Source organism: Pogona vitticeps, chromosome 1 (assembly GCF_051106095.1).
Source record: "Pogona vitticeps strain Pit_001003342236 chromosome 1, PviZW2.1, whole genome shotgun sequence".
Classification (NCBI taxonomy): Eukaryota; Metazoa; Chordata; class Lepidosauria; order Squamata; family Agamidae; genus Pogona; species Pogona vitticeps.
In genome coordinates, this window is record NC_135783.1 from 130304093 (window position 1) to 130324713 (window position 20621).

The window sequence follows — 20621 nt, forward strand, 5'->3', positions numbered from 1 at the left end:
TTTGAGGCCCCTTGAAGTTGAACCCCAGGTTGTGTGGCCCTGCCTTCCGCCCCACAGCCCTCTTAATGCCACAAGGTTGCTTGGCTGTGAAACTGGAAGGAGGTGTAGCTGCATGGTAGGACATGTGGTTTAGGTATACGCTTTAGAGTATTATGTGAAATCCCAGAGAGATTGCGCCAGTCAGTGAATCGTGAGCAAGGTATTCAAGAGGTGAAGGCATCCTCCTATGTATCTGTGTCTCCACTTAACACACTTGGACTCACCTCAGAGGAATAATGCTTAGGACTGTGCTGCAACAACCAACTAATTAAGACCATGTGCTTGTACATGGCCTGGCGACAATTAATGAAGCTACCCCCCATTTCTGCTGTCCTTGTCAGCTTTCAATACAAAAGCACATTGCCTGGGGAAGTTACTTTCCGCAACCAGAACTCTCTGAATCTCCCCACAATGACTGAAGGAGTTGAAAAGTTACAGACCCAGAAAGTAACTTTTCCAGCCTCTGTAAAACTAAGAGCCCAACAAACAGCTCTTGGGCCTGTATTGCCTTCCGTAGTTCTGCCAGCACAGAAGGAGTGATCTCACTGACCATGGCAGATTGTCCCTAATTAAAGAGTCCCTGGTTGTTGTGGGTTTTTCCGGGGTGTTTGGCCGTGTTCCTAAGGTCTTTCTTCCTAACGTTTCGCCAGTCTCTGCGGCCAGCATCTTCAGAGGACAGGAGTCAGAACTCTGTCTGTGCTCTGGTGCAGTTTCTTGGATAGTTGAATATTTATAGTTGTGGGATCAGCTTTTGTCTTTTTCAGGAGATTGGGTAATTATGGTGATCAGCATGTTTTTTGTTGTGGGTGTATTGTTGTAATAAGGGGGAGAGATGATCTGTCATCTCTGCTTTGACTTCAAGTTGTGTGCAACATTGTCTCATTGCACTCGAATCCTGCAATCAAAGCAACACCTCTTTAACTAGTGGCAATTCACTGCCAGTAATATTCCTCCTGCTAGGATGGGATGGAGCTGATGGAACTACAAAACATGGTAGCCTTAGTGGTACTGGGGATAAATGTGTATGTGAAATACAATTCAGACACAAAGCAAAACCAAGTTCAACTGTTAGTCCCAGATGAAATGGATGGGACTTGTTAAGCTTTCACCAATATAAGTGTCCTCTACGTGGGAGTAACAATTGAGTTTCCTAAATGAGAATGGAAGAAAAAACAAGAATCTGACATGTTTTCTCTGCTTAGAGTTTTCACAAACCACATTAATGGGCTCTAAATCTTTCGCAGAGATTTTGCTTTGGGGGCCATAATTTTCTTATTAAGCATGGAGGAACATGACTCCTGGAAACTCATCAAATAAGGAAATTCTTCCTAACTTCAGCAGAATGCACAGTATTACTCTTTTTGCTCAACATCTACTTTCTATTTGCCCTTATTTACCAGATTATTTACCTTCTCGGATGGGCCCCCAAGTCATTCTGTGTTTGAGCAATAGCAAACAAGACTTCTGACAAATCTGTACTACTCACTTTTCAGTGTATATGTTTGTTGCATCCTAAGGAATTTGATGAGAATCACTGGTGTTGTTTCTAGAGACTAGTGCTAAGAAAATTAAAAAAAAAAATTCTAATGTAATTTGTTTGTACAGTCCCACATTTGCACCTGTTTCTATCTATTTCATCCTTCATTGTGAAATGGGAAGGAACTGTACCATGAGGCAGGATCCTGGCGCATCATAAAAAGCATATAGGCATTATTTGCCCAACATCACCACCTTCTGGAGAAAGTGAAAAGCACAAGACATTTATCCCAAGTCAATCTTGGTAAGCTGACTTGGTTCTTGATCATTATGTTTCAGGCTTTTTTCTCTTAAACGGTGAGATCGAGTGGACCCAAGAGTGGAGCAGGCCCAAAAGACAAAGGCACAAAGACAGTGGTGCCCTGAAGAGCAGATGCTGAGAGGGGAACTGAAACAACAGGTGGAAAGTACCTGAGAAAGGAAACACAGGAGCAGAACAGAGTGGGTGTCAAGGGAAAAGGTGGGGGTAAGACAGAAGGGATGGCTGGATACTGGGCACCAAAGGATGGAGCAATGGGGTGGGGTGAGGTGGAACGGAGTGGGGTGAGGTGGATGGAGGAGGGAAAGTTAATGTAGTAGACAGCGCTGTGAAAAAATACTATGTCCTGGGAAGCATGATTTCATTCTCTGTCAAACATCACCACCTTCTGTGGAGAGTGGGAAAGGCAAGCACGTCATCCAAAGCCAGCCACAGAACTATTGTTCTTGGCAGTGCAATGACAGGGGTGCTGTCCTCTTAAGAAGGAACGCCATGGAGCATCCGTCTTGTGGAGTGGAGTGGGTCTGGATGGAGCAAGTAATGGAGTGGAGTGGAGTGGAGATTAAACAGTGATGGAGAGGAATGGACGGGGGGGGGGGCGTGTGGACTAAGTGGGACGGGCTGCTCCCCAACCTGCTGCCTCCTCCAGGCTTCCACCACTGCCAATGGTGGGAAGAAGGCATGGCATGCAGGTGCGGTGAACAGATAAAATTGGAGTAGGGGAGGTGTTTGTAACAGGGTCTAGAGAGCAAAGCCAGCCAGCCAGCCAGAGGGGAGAGGTGGCATCATGGATAGCAGTGAAATGAGTAGGAACAGGAGAGAAATGCAGTGACACGGAGAGAAGGACCAGGTATGGTCCCAAATAAAGGGGACAAGGAATACTTGGAGGCAAGACCTCTTGTATTCCTTTAGCACAAGAAGGCTCAAAGTATGCAATATATTGTAAATGTAAGAAAACAAAGGGTTATTCTCAGACAGCACAAATTCAACGAAGAGTTCATATCAACCCTCCCCCACTTACTTTTGTAAGATTTTGACTCTTGACTGATAAAGAGAGAGTACTGTCCAAAACCTGCACCCTTTTTGTGCCCCCTGCCTGTTTGGGTGGGCATCATCACAAAAGTATCCTGCCGGTATGGATTTTGGAACTCCCTTGTGCAACCCGACTGCCCCTGTTTTTATTTGTGACTTTGTGGATTGAGCTGATTGAGTCGTTTAGCTGGGGACCCCTCGCTGGTGGAGTTAACAGTTACCTCACTGCCTACACCAGCTTCCTGTATTGGATCAAGCCTCTCTTGGGAATATCACCGACATTAATGATGCTGAGGCCTTCTGGTGGTTCTCTATTTTCTGATGAGTGTGTGTGCTCAGATGGGGTAAACGCAACTTTGATTTTGGTGTCTATGATGACGAACCAAACATTTCAACCTTTCCAACAGTCACTGCTTTTCTAGCTGTCTACACAGCGCTCAGGGTGAAACCTCATTGGATGAGGCCTGTTTCATTGGGTGCTTTCTCCATTACGTCCCCAGACAATACCAAGACAAGGATGTGAGATTCACCCTTCTCCCCTCCTGCTTACTTCTGCAGCTACTTGTCTGGTGAAGAAAGAGTAAAATTTATACACTATCTGTACCTTTTTTTTTTAATTGGCCTAACTGAGATTATTACTTCAGAATTGATCCTGGAAAATAAAATCACAGCTCCTAACTGGCCTATGTGGTAAACAGAGTCAGAAGGCAAAACGGGGTGCGTACACACACATGAGACAGCTATACATATCCCTATTGCATGGGTTAATTTCAGGCTGTTGCTTCTTTTGATGCCAATACAATGTCAGCAGCTACAGAGGATTATGACTCATGGCCATCATAATCACAGCAAGAGACCAGGTCTGCTCTGGGAAAGAATTATTAATGCGATATAGAGGATTATTGCATGTCTTTTTGACAGATTCTTTATTTAAATTTTTGAATCATGGTGGCCTCTAGTTATTTCATCTGCAGTTGTAGTTGTTCTATGGAATTAAAAAGCAGTCAGGTCATTTACTCATATGCTTTAAGAAGGCAACTTGCTAAATGCCAGGTAAAACCGTTAGCATCCAGGATTAGATCCTGGTTGAACACGCTGACCTAGCTTGTGTTACAGAGACCTGGTTGGAGGACGCTTGGAGGAGTTAGCCTTTCCCAAGCTTTGCCCACCTGGGTTCTCTGTACAGCAATCCCACAGGCTGTGGGGTTTGAGCGCGTGTGCCTGGGACAGAATATGGGTCCTGGTGGTGCACCACCCACCCCACTGTCTTCCTGGCTGAAATTGACTTATCTGGTCTCAGGGGTGGTTTAACAGTTGCCTCAGCTTGTTGTGCTGGGGGACTTCAATATCCATGTAGACACTAATTTTGTCAGGAGCGGCTTAGGACGTGATGTCTTCCAAGATGGCCATGGGGCTGACCAAGTGGTATCTGGCCCCACTCATGTTGCAGGGCACACCTTTGACCTGGTGTTCTATTCTGGGCAGGATGGTGATGACCTGGATGTGAAGGAATTCATTTACCCAGGGGTTGCGCGCAGTCACACTGCCGTCTCTGCCTGGATGGGTTATGTCCAGGGGTTTAGTGCACAATGGTTGGGAAATGCCTCCTCAGGCCCATGCCTTTCCCTAGCACACTCTTGAGTCTCTTGCTCCTGGCTGCTCAGGGGAAGAACACACACAGGCTGCGGCTTCTGGTTGCAGACCAACCCTGCACAGAACTTAAAGTAACTCAAAATATTTCAGAGTTTCCAAGCATCCTCAGACACTGGATTAGTATTGTTACAGACAGCTATGACATCACCTGCCCGTCACTGCTGAAGCTGTGTGTCATCTACCAATGGCGTGATGGAGGGTGGGACATAAGGGGTGGAGCTGTTGTATATAAGGGGAGTGAATGGTATGAGAGATTCAGATAGGGCCAGATAGGGCTTTGAGATAGGGACGGTTAGGGCTTGGAGATACTGAGAGATAAGAACTGTGCTACATAGTGAGGGTCTGTGAGAGTGTGTGAGTGTTATATTATTATAGTGATTAAAGTATTATTTATATTCAAGTGATTTACCATTCCTTTTGTTTGTATACAATAAACCTAAGTTTTTATTTTGAAATCATACTTTGGCCTGAAGCTTTATTTGAGGGAATGGTTGGTGGCAGTGGGAACAAGAGTGATTGAGTGTGACGTAACGGCCCCTTTGTGATGTATAAGGAGGTTGTTACAAGTACCTTTACCCCCCTTTGCAGCTGTCTCAGTAAACCTAAGTTTGGTTAAAAATTATTATTTTATTAAAAATGAAAAAAAAATAACATAGCAAATGTTCCAATAATTCCAGCAGTGATTACAAAAACCATTATCAGGTAGCACAAGCAGAACGTACAGAGCTCAAGGCACAATAAAGCTGTTCCCACAGAAGACAAGGGGAACTTAACTCTTAAAGCTATACTCATGGACATGTACAGAGTTCTTCATAGCAGGTAGCATAATAACATAGTGTGAGCATGCTAGGTCATGATGACCAGTCCATGATGATGAATCAAGATGGAAAGTGTCTTTGTTCTTTCTAACTCTCTTTTAAATCCCATCATCCCACCGACCACAAGCCTGCAAACCAAGCAATCATGTAAGTTGGTTAATGAGTTTGACTTCAAGTGCAAGGAATGTTCAAGGTCAGGATGGTCTGAATCTTCCCTTATCTGGTGACACTGGCACTAAGCATTCCACAATCTCAAAACAAGCAAGCCCAACTGGTGCATTTTACCCTGGTTTAAGACTTGATGTTAGCGTTCTGCTTGCTTTATAGATGTTACAGACTTGGCATTAACTCCATAACTCATCATTCCCTCACAGAGGAACTCTGAAGTCGTTCTATTGTCATGGGCAGATTACTACCCAGTAGGGTTTTAGGGTGATTGGAACGCAGAGCCTCTGTAGGGATAGGGGGCCAATTAAAATGGTCAGATCTAGGATACGGATGCATCCAAATAGTTTCCTGAGAGAAAAGTCAGGTTCTTGGTCTGGGACTGCTCCTGGACTCAACCGTGAGCTTGGATGCACAAGCCTCAGCAGTGGGCAAGAATTTCTTTGCACGGTGAAAGCTGATGTGCCAGTTGTACCCATTCCTTGAGATGTCCGATTTGGCCACAGTTACACATGCCTTAGTTGCAACTTGCCTGATTTCTATAACACACTCATCGTGGGGCTGCCTTTGAAGAGTGTCTGGAAACTTCAGCTGGTTTAAGATGCTGCAACCAGACTGCTAACCAGTGCTTGTTACAGGAAGAATGTAGTTCCCTTCTTACCACAGGATCACTGGATGTTGGTCTGTTTCTAGGCCCAGTTCAAAGTGGTGGTTATTACCTATAAAGCACAGGCTATATGAAGGATTATATCACTCCCACATGAGCCTTCTCAGCTTTTCAGATCTTCTGAGGAGAGCCTTCTTTTGGTTCCATCACCTTTCAGAGCACATTTGGCGAGGACCTGAGACAGGGCCTTCTCAGTGTTTGCCCCCAGGCTTTGGAACGCACTGCCTTGAGAAACAAGGTTGTGGTTCTTCCCCACCACCACCACCGCCGCTTTGTCCTTTCAGGAATGCTTTGTTTGTTAAACTAAGAAATTTTAAAAGCATGTCAATATGGTATTTAAATAAGATTTCAAAACTGTTCATTTTGTATAGTTTTAGCTAATGTGAGGAGCATTGGGCCCCTACAGGGAGAAAAGCAGCATTTAAAATAAAATAGAAATAAAATAAATATGTTTTTTTTTAAAAAAAGCACTTCTCACTACCTCCAAAGCACTCCTGGCACTCTTCGTGTGCAAGTACTAATTGAGGGAGAGGGGAATTAACTCACATTCTCTTGACATGACGTCACACCATGGCATTGGTTTCCAGCTCCCTGACCATCCTTGTTGCTGTGAAGTCATCTTTCGATTGGGTGATCTCCCTGATAGACACAGCGAAAGCTGTAGACCTTTCTCTTTTCCTCATCCTTTTCAATTTGGCTGCCTGACTAGGTCACTGATCATTCTGGAAGCTAAAGTCTCTTGCCTGATAGAAGCAATGTGCCAATTGGCTTTCCTAGGCAAGTTTTGTGGAATGCAATCCAAGAAGCTAAACGCAGCTGGCCAGTGATATGTGATATTCCAGGAGAGGGCTGATCATGTCATAATCCGAGACACACTTGCTGGGCATAAGTACCATCCACCTCAAGAGCTGCCGAGAACTGCATCGTGACCCTTACGGTTCTGGGCCTGCCTAGGTTCATTTCGTAGGTGGAGTAGAGAGCTCCAGCCACAAACTCACCTTGCCCTATCCTTTGCACTTCTTTATGTCTAAAGAAGTACAGTGACATATGTTTTTTTGTTTGCTTCCTTGCCAGTTTATGGGAAAGCATCTTAAAGCAAAACACCAATGCCTGAAGCTACTGTATATTCTTTCTCTCAAACCTATTCTCAAATAGTCATGATGATGATGATGATGTCTACACTAGACGCTGTTCCAAGTCCCCCATACAGAGCACGATACCATAGTCTTTCGAGACTGAAGGATGCCTACTACTACTATTTTTGAGAATGATTAAAGGGGATGGACAAAAAAATTATTACAAATTTGGTTATGGCAGCAAGACTAATTATAGCCAAAAACAATAGGAAAAAATGAGAAAATTAAATGTAACTTCCAAAGCATATACTGAAGTATGAAATTTAACAATTAATGACTAGCTCACATGTCAAAAATGAATAGATTTAGCAACATGTAGGGAGAAATCATCATCATCACACACCAGACATGGTAGTAATCAAACAAAGAAAGCTCTGGATCATTGACATTGCAATTCCAGGGGATGCCAAAGTTAAAAATAAAGAACTGTAAAAATAAATGAAGTACAGAGACCTGGCCATCAAAACATCTCGCTTGTGAAAGAAACACACTTCAGTGGCCCCTGTAGTCATTGGGACTTTTGGAACAGTAGCAAGAAATTTCACCCAGTACTATAAGGAGTTGCAGATCTTGGAAATCACACCACAATTAGAGCTACAAAAAAGGTAATATTAGGAACAGCACACCTCCTGCATCGATATTTAACAGATACTTAGGTTTTTGGTTAAAAATGGTATCTGTTATAGAATACCAGTCAATGTTTTGATAATTTTAACTGTGCCTGGAGATTTTTTATTACCGTATTTGCTGGCATACAAGATGACTTTTTGGCCCTGAAAAACATGCCTCCAAGTTGGGGGGGGTCGTCTTTTATGCCAGGTGCATGTCCAGCAAACCCTCCCTCTCTCCCAGCGAAGTCACTTACCTGGTAGTAAGACCAAGTAGAGCCCCGCTCCTAGCCTGGGAACAGCCTGACTCTAGTGCCGAACAGCTGACTGTCGGGAACAGCAGAGAGGAGGCAGCCATTTTCAGATGCGACCACATGGCTGCTGCCTCTCAAAATGGCTGCCGCCTCTCTGCTGTTCCTTCTTCCAGCAAACCCTGGCTCTCTCCGAAAAGGAACCAAAAGGGACAAAAGGAACTCTCCCCATGATGCAGCCAAAGCAGAATCATGCATGAGGAAGAGGGGGTAGTCTTATACAGCAAGTATATAACAAACTCTACATTTTGAGTGGGAATGTTGGGGGGGTCGTCTTATATGCCCTGTCGCCTTATACACTGGCAAATATGGTATAATAATAATAATAATAATAATAATAATAATAATAATAATAATAATAATAATAATAATAATAATAATAATAATAATAATAATAATAATAATAATAATAATAATAATAATAATAATAATAGTGTGCCACCAAGTTGATTCTGATTTGCGGCAGTCCTTCTCAGGCATTTCTAGGTACAAAGTACCATATTTGCCGGTGTACAAGATGACTTTTTGGCCCTGAAAAACATGCCTCCAAGTGGGGGGGGTTGTCTTATACACCAGGTGCACTTCCAGCAAACCCTCCCTCTCTCCCAGCGAAGTCACTTACCTGGTAGTAAGACCAAGTAGACCTAGCCCACCCCTCCTTGGTAGCCTGGGAACAGCCTGACTCTAGCGCCAAACAGCTGACTGTCGGGAACCAGCAGAGAGGCGGCAGCCATTTTGAGATGACCACATGGCTGCTGCCTCTCCAAATGGCTGCTGCCTCTCCAAAATATCTGCCGCCTCTCTGCTGGTTCCCGACAGTCAGCTGTGCCGATGCTGTCCTTCTTCCAGCAAACCCTCGCTCTCTCCCAGCGAAAGGAACCAAAAGCGGCAAAACGAACTCTCCCCATGATGCAGCCAAAGCAGAATCACGCATGCAGAAGAGGGGGTAGTCTTATACAGCAAGTATATAACAAACTCTACATTTTGAGTGGAAATGTTGGGGGGTCGTCTTATACGCCCAGTTGCCTTATACGCCGGCAAATACGGTACTCAGACGTGGTTTACCAGTCCCTTCTTCTGGGGACTGTATGGACTGCCCAGATGATCCTTATGTACTTCCCTCAACTCTATCCTGTGTTGTTATGCAAGGAAAGATCTGAACTCTTTCTTCCAAGTCAAGGAACATTGTTAACCATTGGCTTAATTTGCCTCTGACCTACACTTCACAAGAAGTTAGAAATGTGTTCCTAATAGCAGAAAATTATTTCCAGACAGATCTAATATTTTTGCATTGCTGTGTCTAGGCCTTTTTTACTTTATAACATCTGGGAAATAATTTCATTTCTTAAGCACAAATCTGTGGACCTACTAATTGCTTTCAGAAAAGATGTGGGATATGTGGCAAAAATCTATCTTTGAGCTTAATTTATTTATGAGATAGATAGAAATGTTAGTAATGTTTTCATTTTGTAGTTTTTTTCCTAGCAAAATATCATTAGCTGTACAAGATGAACTAGGGTTTGATCATTATTCCCCATGGATCCTAGTGGCGCAACCTGAAGGGTTCACTTTTTCATAACTACTATAATGTTTTGTTTGAAATGAAGTGTAACACATATAACAGCAACATATGGTGCTATGGTCAAATTCTATTTTCAGAACAGACCGTTGGCATCTCTGATGCTGGGAGATGATCCAAAAATGTATTGTCTTGTGTGAGATGGCTAGTGAACTTTGGTGAGAAGCACAAAATATTTAGAAATAAATATCTTTTAAAAATACTGCAAAATGTTAAAATTCCTAACGTTCATTTCATGCTCACAGATAAAGGAAAAGATTTTCATTGATCTTTGTGGGTGAGTAATAAACCTTCAAGGTACAGTTGCCTTGGGTCCTGTTAAGGAGAAAGGCAGGGTATAACTAAGTAAGTAAGTAAGTAAGTAAGTAAGTAAGTAAGTAAGTAAGTAAATTAATTAATTAATTGCTTACTTACTTACTTACTTACTTACTTACTTACTTACTTACTTAATTAATTAATTAATTAATTAATTAATTAATAAAGCACCTTGAGGATGGCACTGCATATCTTGTTCAGAACTCAGAAATGATCTGTTACAAATAAGGCAACTATCTCCACGGTATTAATATTTTAGTAGTGAGAGTGCTGAAACCAAATGTGGTACAGTGGACAGGGTGTTGGACTAGGACTCTGGTGGCCTGGGTTCAAATCCCCAGTTGGTTTGTAGAAACTCATTGACCATGGCAACGGAAAACCACTCCTTGAAATCTCACATACCTTGAAACCTCTAGTAAGGATCATGAGTATGGTGAACAACGCTACTATTTGTAACATTGTCTAATGACTTTTTGGCCGGAATCCTGTTGAGGTTTAATGTGTGCAAAAGGGCAGCCGTCCAAAAGTTTTTGTCTGTTTACGAGGCTGCCAATCACACAGTGAGTCACTTGATTGATTGTACAACCAGGAGACATTTGAACCTGTGACAGACAGCCCAGGAAACAGCTACCATCAGTTGTACAATTGGCCTTTATTGAAGTCACAAGTAGAGATGGGGGTATTCGTATACGAATATGAATACCGCTGCACAGGTGGATGTGACAAGGATCCAGCCCCCTGGGGCGGGACCATCCACTCACATATCCGCTGCTGGCACCGGCTCTGCTCTCCTTTCCAATCACCCCAGTGCTCCCAGTCACCTATCCACTCATCAGCCTGGCAGGGAGACTCATCTTCCCTCCTCCTGCCAGGAGTGGATAGTCAATCAGGAGCTCCGGGGCGATTGGGAGAGTGGCACCACTGGATGCGTGAGTGGACGGTCTGGCCCCAGGGGACTGAACCCTCGTCACGTCCATCTGTGTGGGGGTATTTTTATTCGTATACAAATACCCCCATCTCTAGCCACAAGCCAACAGGACTGTTTGTAATGCTTTTAAAGAAGCGTTTTGAACAGACTTTTGCTCTCCTTCTCTTATCAAGTTTCAGGTGGTTTCCCAATGTCACCCAAAAACAGCAGGTAATGTGAGTAATGTGACGATTAACTGAAACAGCAACAACCGTCATAAGGGGTGGATTTCTAATGAATTATATGACAAATAACTTTTAAAAAGTAACTTTCTGAGTGTTGAGCTCATTTTAAAGCTACAGTTATGAGGTGTAACTACTCAGGGAAGGAACGTTTTCAAGTACTAGTGCAAGTATTAAACTGAATCACCTCTTCCCACTCTGGTTTTATAATTTGTACTGACATGTACAGATATTTTTATCCACTATGTTAAGGACGACAAAGGGGCATTATGCCCACAACTATTATAGACCCATGAAAATTGTTTTCTAAGGTAGGCAGGCAGCCAAGCGCTGCTAGAGATAATGGGGACAGTGTCAAAAAACACACCCTAGATATTCTTCCAGTGCTACCCTTTGGCGGGTTGCCTGCTTCGCTGAAACAATAAGCCAATTTCTTGCGTTGAAAACCACCGGTTTATTTTGAGAAACATCAAAGCACCAACTGTTCCCCATTGTTTGTCTGTTTGTTTTGGTTATCTGATACAGAACTGTCGTTCCGATATATCTCAGCGTTGCATCTTCCACTGGAAAACAAGAGTTTAATTGCAGTTATGTCAACAAAAAAGGTTAATGGAACACTCGGTAAGTGCTAATTTAAAAAAAATAGCCACATCACAATGGATAGGTGACCACGAGGAAAAAAGACTGAAGCCAATACAGATGCCTAAAGAAGTATAGCAAGTTCCGCATGCTAAACAGTTGCTAGTGTTTTCAACATGGAACACCCCCCGCCGCCATCTTGGACTCATTTTCCGCTTCACAGAAAAGGAAAGCAATGGATTTATTTTCTCCAAAGCAGAACATCTGGTGCCCCAGATATGATCAGGCTATACCTTCCATTGGTTCAGCCAGCGTAGCAAAGCATGGTTCTTATATACCACCCCATAGTGCTTAATGCACACTCTCTCAGAGCAGTTTACAACATAATTATCTGAGCCACACATTGTGCCCTCCCCCATCTCAGAAGGATGGAAGGCTGACTCAACCTTGAACCAGCTACATGAGTCCATCAGGATTGAACTCAGGTTGTGAGCAGAGGTTTAACTGGGGTTGTGTACGTCACAAGGCTCCACAAGCCCATTGTAAGGGATAATGGGAGAGTCATCCCTGCCCAAAAGTAAGAGATAACAGGACGTAACAAAACCTCATACTTGGAAGAGGCATCCATTTGAAAATAATTACTGCTCCATTCCTTCTCCAACCTTGGCACTTGCAGTAGTACTTGCCAGAAGCCCTGTCATGTTGAAACACAGACATGGCAGATGAACCCTTGGGCTAAAAGGACCACAGCTCTCAGCCTACCATCTCAGCAAGAGGCACCAGGGCCGGATTAAGACCTTTAGAGGCCCTAAGCATAGAAAAGATTGTGGTGCCCCCTTAGAATCTAACACATGGCAGGTCCCAGGGCTTGAAAAAAAAAATATAATGCACACATTATATGCATGAAAATACAGCAACGTAATTGTATAGCATGTGGCAAAAAAGAACCACATATCATATACAAAATCATATGTACAATCAAATTACCGGCTTCCAGCCAAATCTTGTGCTTTCATGCTTTGAATAATGCAGACAGATTTTGTCAGAATCTGTAAACATAAAAACTCAAACAAGAGCTTAAAACCCCTTTTGGGGTATTTTTTAACAGTGGCTATTTCTTTGGCTTGCACATATGGAGCCTGTGGGTTTAAAAGACCACCACCACCACCACCACCACCACCATCATCATCATCATCATCATTATTATTAAGCAATGATGACTGATCATTTCACTCAAAACATGAGACATGAGTTTTCTCACTAGGTAAACATTTATATTTCAATGTTTTTAGTATCCTCTTCTACTTACCATTTTAATATGATACTGTACTTGTTTTATTCTTTTAAAGTATTTGTATATTTACTGGGTCCTTGGGTCCTTCTAAGAAGAAAGGTGCTATAAAAGTATTTTAAACAAACAAACATGCATACAAACAAACAAACACTTTTTAGTTTCTACTGCTTCATATTCAATGGCTTTAGGTAGGGAGGTGGGTTACTTGGGGCTCTTGAGGGAGGGAGGGAGTTGAGGGATTTGGAGAGATGATGTGGTTTGTGTGGGACGGTGTGCACCCTCATTTACACCATGGTCCGTGATAAATCCAGCCCTGAAAAAAACCTCTGTGGTGCCCCCTTATTTGTTTGTTTGTTTGTTTGTTTGTTTGATTGATTTATACCCCGACCATCTGGCCTAAAAGGCCACTCTTCCCTTCCTTTCTTGATGTCTTGCACATGTGCTTATTTTGCTTAACGGTCAATCCGGGGCTGAGAGGCATTAAGTAGCTCAGATGTCCAGCTTTTAATGAGAAAAACAGCAAGTCTCTAGCTCTTGGACCAGAGATTTGTGCGTAATGCTTTCAGTTGATTGCTTTGTGAGGAAATGAGCCTGTTGTACGCCAAGCCAATAAGGCAGCCATGATTTGCAATCTGTGAGCAATGAGAACTGTGGCGATCAGCACAGAGCAACCATTGTCCTGCAGAAGGAACTGCCTGGCTCCTTTTGAGCCCAGATTTTGGTACACACACACACACACACAGAACAGGGATCTCTGGCTCACAGTTGCAAACAATAGATACACCCAGAATATTAGCGTAGGAGTGACTGGGCAGCAACATAATCCAATCCCAGACACTAGATAGCAGCAAAGATCAGGCATTTGTTTTCTTTATGGCCCAGGAACAGAGAAGCTGGGGCCTTGCAACTTGTGTGGTGTCAGGTTTGCAAGGTAGCCCCTTGTTGTTATGTCCACATTGCTGGGAAGAGGAGCAGGAGCATATGAAACCTTGTAAGGCCACCTTTTGTCTGGTTTACCTCGAGGTCCTTCCCCCATTTTAGAAGATCCTGAGGCCCATAAATGGTCACTGCAGTGGTCCTGCATTGTTATCTAGTCTTCCAGTGTGATGGGCTCCTTAGTGCATAAAGTTGACGGGGGGGGGGAAATCATGTCATTCAAAATGTGGTGTTGGAAGTGATCAGAGCAAAGCCCATAGCACTTAAAGCTTTCTCTGGGCAGTTTACAACATTTTTCACAATCTGATTTCCCCCCCCCCCAATGGATACAGGAGTTGGTATCAGGCTTTAACATTTAGCTTCCTGCCTAGGATGTATGCAAAAATTTTTTCCAAGGAATTGACTGCTTTACATGCTAAGAAAGGTTTATTTTTAAGTGTAAATAAACCAATTACAGTATGTTTCATCCCCCTCAACTATATATCTTTTCTCTTTGTATTTTATATACAATAAAGAATATTTACAACATTTACTTTGCCTTTCCTCCACAAACTAAAAGTCTCCATATTTTAATCTTCACAAAACCCAGCCACCAATTAGGCTGAAAATTAACAACTGGCCCAACATCACCCAGAGAAGAACGGAAGAAATCCGCTGGTCCACCTCAGGTAGCAAAATTGGGGGGGGGGGTCAGACCTCCCTATGCATGTAGCTCATTTAATGAGAAATTGAATTCACAGTTTACACCCGAATTTATCTTACTTATCTTGTTGTTGTTGTTGTTTTTATTTAGTCGTGTCCGAAGAACCAAATTGAGACCTGGATGTAATTCTTGTTTAGAATCTATCTATCTATCTATCTATCTATCTATCTATCTATCTATCTATCTATCTATCTATCTATCTATCTATCTATCTATCTATCTACCTACCTACCTACCTACCTACCTACCTACCTACCTACCTACCTACCTACCTACCTACCTACCTACCTATCTATCTATCTATCTATCTATCTATCTATCTATCTATCTATCTATCTATCTATCTATCTATCTATCTATCTATCTATCTATCTATCTATCTATCTATCTATCTATCTGGTAATTAGACCCTGGAAACACATCTAAATAAGTATTTCTGGGGTTTTTAATTTAGTATTTTCAGCCAGTGGATAAGTGAATCAGTAGATAGTTATCCCTCTGATGAGTGGGTTCTATAGTATAAAAATATTTTAAAAATTTAATGTGTTTTAATCATCTGTCCATTCAATGACAACTCAGTACAACTTACTATAAAATAATTGAAATAATAAAATGTGCTCATTCTAAGAAACTAAAACAAAGGAGATAACACGCATACGCTCCTACTAACCTTGAGGCTAAGGGCCCTCCTTTTAGTAATGTGACTAGAATTAGGAATGATAAGAATTTCAATGCAGTTTAATTTTGATTAAACAAACAAACATAAATACTCCACTCTCAAGCCTTACCCAGAGCACAGTTTGCTGTCCTCTGAAGATGCCGGCCACAGAGACTGGCGAAACGTTAGGAAGAACCACCTTCAGAACACGGCCAAGAAGCCCGAAAAACCCACAACAACCAAACAAACAACCACCAATAATTTAAAATTATTTCATATTCAGGATAGAAAGAAGCTGTCAGAACATTGCATGCGAGAGAACCAAAACTGACATATTTTTTTCATCCAGGCCTTCAGTCCTTAAAAGTCTTCAGTCTCCTGCTTTGAATACCTGTGCTCCGTAGCCAGATGCCTAAGCCACTGAACTATCCTAGGAGTGCATTTGGGGTTGTTTCTTCATATTTGGAGAAGAAAAAAAGTGAGAGTAGCAAACTTGGAATACAAGAGAAACAGAAGCTGTGAGATGTTTCCATCTCTAACTGGAATGGGGAAAAGAGAAGAAATTTAGCTTCAGGCCAGCCGTCAAAACTGTACTATTCTACATAGCCTTTAAAACAACGCTTTTTAAAACTGGCATTCAAAATTGTTTCTATCCTTGCTTTTAAAGGATTTTTTTTCCTGAATGTATTGCTTATCACTTCGGGAGATACAGGAGAGGGAAAAGTGACTAACAAATGTTTTAAACAAGCAAGCAAGAAAGCAAGCAAGCAAGCAAACCAACAATAAATACAGTACAAGGAATTTACAAAGCAGGGGTGTGGGGGAGAGAGAGAATGCCTTCTTACAGTTCCAAACCACATGGACTGAGAATTCTTGGCCACCCAAAACAGTTGACATGGAACCATCAGTCGTTGCACGGGATAACATCAAGGAAATTAGGAGCATGACACAAGCCCTGTCATAAAATCTACATTTTCTTTTTTAAAAAATAAAAAAGCAAAGTACAAGGCAATGTAGGATTACAGGCACCTCATACGGCTCTTTTTTCCTGTTATAATCAAGATAGTTAACAGCACAGCTATGTGGTTAATGTACAGCAAGTTTATCTCTTTGTTTAAACTGTCATTCCTTCCCTGAAAGAATTCTAGGAACTGCTTTTTAGTGGTGGTAGCAACAAATTCCTTTTATATAGACCTCTGCTCTCAGCACAACTGTTCCCAAAGGAAAGGAAAGGAAAATAACAAACATAATAAATCTGTAATGCTGCTGTAAAGAGTGGCATGTTCTGAAGAACTGTAGAAAGTTCATTTTTCAAGAGTAGCGCTTGAGTGGTTTGCTTCATAGGAAGACTTGTGGACTGAGTTTTAGGTTTGGAATTTGGGTCAAAATGCTGGCCTTAAACCCTGTGAGGAGATGGACTTGCAGCAACCATCCAATGAAACTGTCTCCCCCTTGCCTGCCCACTGCAGCCCTGGGAGCTGTACTGCAGTGGGAAGGAGAGATGGTTCATCTGCTCAGTTCTGCTCAGTTCTGCTCAGTTCTGCTGCTTTTGCCAGCAAATGTCCACTGGTAGATCCTGCTTCTCGCTGGACCCCTCGGAAAAGGCACGCTCAGAAGCCCAAGAAGTTTCTGGAATGATGAGGGGTATGTTAGGAAGAGCAGAGCTACAACAGGATTCAGAGGAGCCTGACAATCTCCCACTGGCACAAGTGTACATGACTTCTTCTGTCACAAACAGCCTTTAGAGTCCAACCCAGTGAGGTTACCCTTGAGAAGAAACAGAGTCAGATAAAAAGACATTTCCATTGAAATTGAAACACATGTTTTGCCTTATGCTGATCTCAATGGCATCTGCATCCTCTTTGATTATTATGAGGTGGAAATGGTGGCCCTGGTGCCTGTGAACTTTTCAGACAAGAACGTTGTCCCAAGATGAAGCTGCTCTAACCACAATCTGTCTGGGAATCCCTAGTTCAAAGCCATAAGGAAATGGGCAACAGAAGTTATCTGTTCCTGCAAATGGCTGCTGAGTGGAAAGGAAGGTCAAGGAAGGCAGTGAACTCTTGAGGAGAGAATGTTTTTCTGGAGTAACAACAAGTCAAAAACACAGCTTGAGAAACAAACACTTTTAACAGTGAAGCACGAAAGCTGTTTCTGTAAGGGTTGAAATGAAATGAAAGTACAGCCTAAGGAACAGCTATATTTCTCCTCAGAATGCCGTTTTCCACTACTTCACACAGTCAGATATATCACTTCCAGAAAATTACAAAGAACAGTATGGTAATGATCTAAGTGCTAGGAACCGCCACTGCTCCACCATGTTACTACTTCTGTTAATATGACGGATGGGCGCTTTAGAGAGTAAAAAGACCTTGTGTACACATGGTTTTAGGAGCTGTCTTTTTTACTAGCGACAACCTTGCTTTGCTGGATTTCACCTTGGCAAAACCAGATTTTTCCATTTGGATTCTGCCAAATTTCTGGAGGCAAATGCCTAGTCCAGAGCTTGGCAAAGTTAGTTCTTAGACTTCAGCTCCCAGAATTCCTGAGGCAGCATGACCTGTGATGGCTGAAGGATTCTAGGAATGGTCCTCTACGGAAACAATGTTGCCGAACTGTGAGCTAAGGCTACCGGTGGATTTATCCTAAATCCTAATAGAGATTTAAGATTAGCCATTCAACAGATGCAGAAAGGAGTGAGGTATTGCTATGGCGTTTATGACATCACATCACAGTAGTGCAACAGACTCCAATCCAAATGGCTATAGCACCACTGAGATGTCCCAGATCATAGTTCAACCACGCTACAAAAGTCCAAGTTGGATCTGCCAGAAATGATCTTGTACATCCACCATTTGACTTTGCATATTGATGAATTTTAGCACCAACTTATTTTGGTTGGTTGGTTTTTTTAACATCAGCATAGCAAAGTGATTTAGGCCTAAATCTTGTTGTTAATTCCAACTGCTTTCTTTCTTTCTTTCTTTCTTTCTTTCTTTCTTTCTTTCTTTCTTTCTTTCTTTCTTTCTTTCTTTCTTTCTTTCTTTCTTTTGTTACACACACACACACACACACACACACACACACACACAGAGCTCCATTAGTGTTGTGCACTATTGTGGGCGGTTTACCACATAATAACATCGTAACCTAAATCAAGCAATAACAGGTTAAAACAATTTAAACTTGCTTGTGACCCGTTGAATCCATGTGAATTAGGTAAGTCACTACTTAAGCCCCATTGAGTTAAGTCCCAATGGTCAAAATCCAAACAAGATGAAAGCAAGCATGTAAGAACCATCACGCAGTGGGTTTTCTCCTCTGGTGAGAGATAGTCAACTCCTTCCTTCTGTGATTGTTGCCATGCCTGATCAAGCAGGGATGTATGTACCCCAGTAGCCTGTGTCCTAGCCCATGACTCTCTTCACTACACCACACAGGCTGTCTGCATTTCGAAGATAAAAATAATTATTCTTGTTGTCTTTAAAATTAAGAGAGCCAGTATGGTGTTGAGGTTAGAATGAAGGACTGGGACTCAGGAGATCTGGGTTCAAATCTCTGCTCATCCATGGAAACTCATTGGAAGGCAGAGGGAAGTAATTGAACCACTCCTTAAATATTTCTCCTGCCAAGTAGGGTCACTATAAGTCGCCTGCTGTTTAACAGCATGTAACAGCATGCAAGTGCACAGCTTCTTTTCAGACAAGATTTCTTTCTATTTGCTTTATGCCCTCTTCTTTCTGTAGGGCTATGCAGAAACTCTGTGCCCACTTTGCCTTCACAATTTTGAAGAGACGATTGTAAGACCAGCAGCTTCCTATTCTGAGATTGTGCCAAAACCTGAAGTGGGCCTGGGGTGCGGGTCTGGAACTCTTCTGGGGCAAGTGATTTTGGGTGCAGTCACAAGAGGAACCTGGACAAATGAGCCCAGAATGTTAGTAAAACCCAGATAACCAGATAATATGATAACTACATCTGGGATGCAAAAACAGGCAGGCAGGGAAATGGGCCCAGCAGCTGCCGTGGTTCCTTCCCACCCAGACCCTACTTTGCTGCTGTCAGGGCTTGTGCAACAAGAAGACTCACAAGTTGCAATGCCGGTGCTCCATTCCCTCCCTTGTTCCAAATTTCCTCATGCAGTGTTGCTTGTCTTGAGAATTATCTTCCTTCCCAGAGAACTGGAGTCCTTGAGACTCATTAGCTGACCAAGCAACCCTACCTGTAAGATATTGTATGTCACAAAACAAATTCTTACACAATTTTCTCACCATGTAGAAAGCAAGATTTCACAGACTTTGGCAAGTTAACATTTCATAAAGAACTGGACCAATTCAATTAACATGCACTGAGATACACTCTTACGTTGTTGTTTTTTAATTAAAAAGGGAGCCCAGATGACTTTCAGTGCAATTTTATGCCTGACAGGTTAGAAGTCCCATAAATCTGAAGATGGCTTACTCCCAGGTAAGTATATATCAAACTATGATCTGAAGCAACCAAGCGATGCAAGGCAGTACCGTAGACAGGATAAATCGAGAAGCTTCATTTTTGCTTGAGGAAAGGTTGCAAAATCCCACTTGGGCAGGTGCACTGATGCACACCAGCTGGCCCAGCATCTGGAAATCAGGAAACATCATTGTTCCCCAGATAACATTAAAGTGTTGAACCATCAGCAAATATCTTCTGCTGGTTTTGAGTTTATATTATTATTTTATTAAAACCTGCAGCATATTATGTGCCTGTGAAATCACTTAAAATAGACTGCCCTGCTCGTAATTTAGAAGCAGCTTTGGGTTTGTTATACTGTATAGTTATGCCTATGCTTCCGGGGTCATGCTTCTTTTCAACACTGACATGGACTTTAGATTGAACCACTAGATTTGGTTGGTCTTGTGCAGAAGAAAGGAGAGAATAAGGCATCAGAAGGATATAACGGAGGCCTTGCTTTGCACAGCAGAATGCTTGCATGTTTTGCTATCTCCCTCAGTGTGCCATATTTCTCTTTAAACTATTCAGCTGCTTGGGCAGACATGGCTCATGTATGATCTCGTTTTTTGATCATGTAACCCTGCTGACAGACAGAGGGAATACTGTAGACGTAGTATATCTTGACTTGAGGAAAGCTTCTGACAAAGTGCCCCATGATATTCTGATTAGCAAGCTAACTAGGTGTGGGCTGGATAG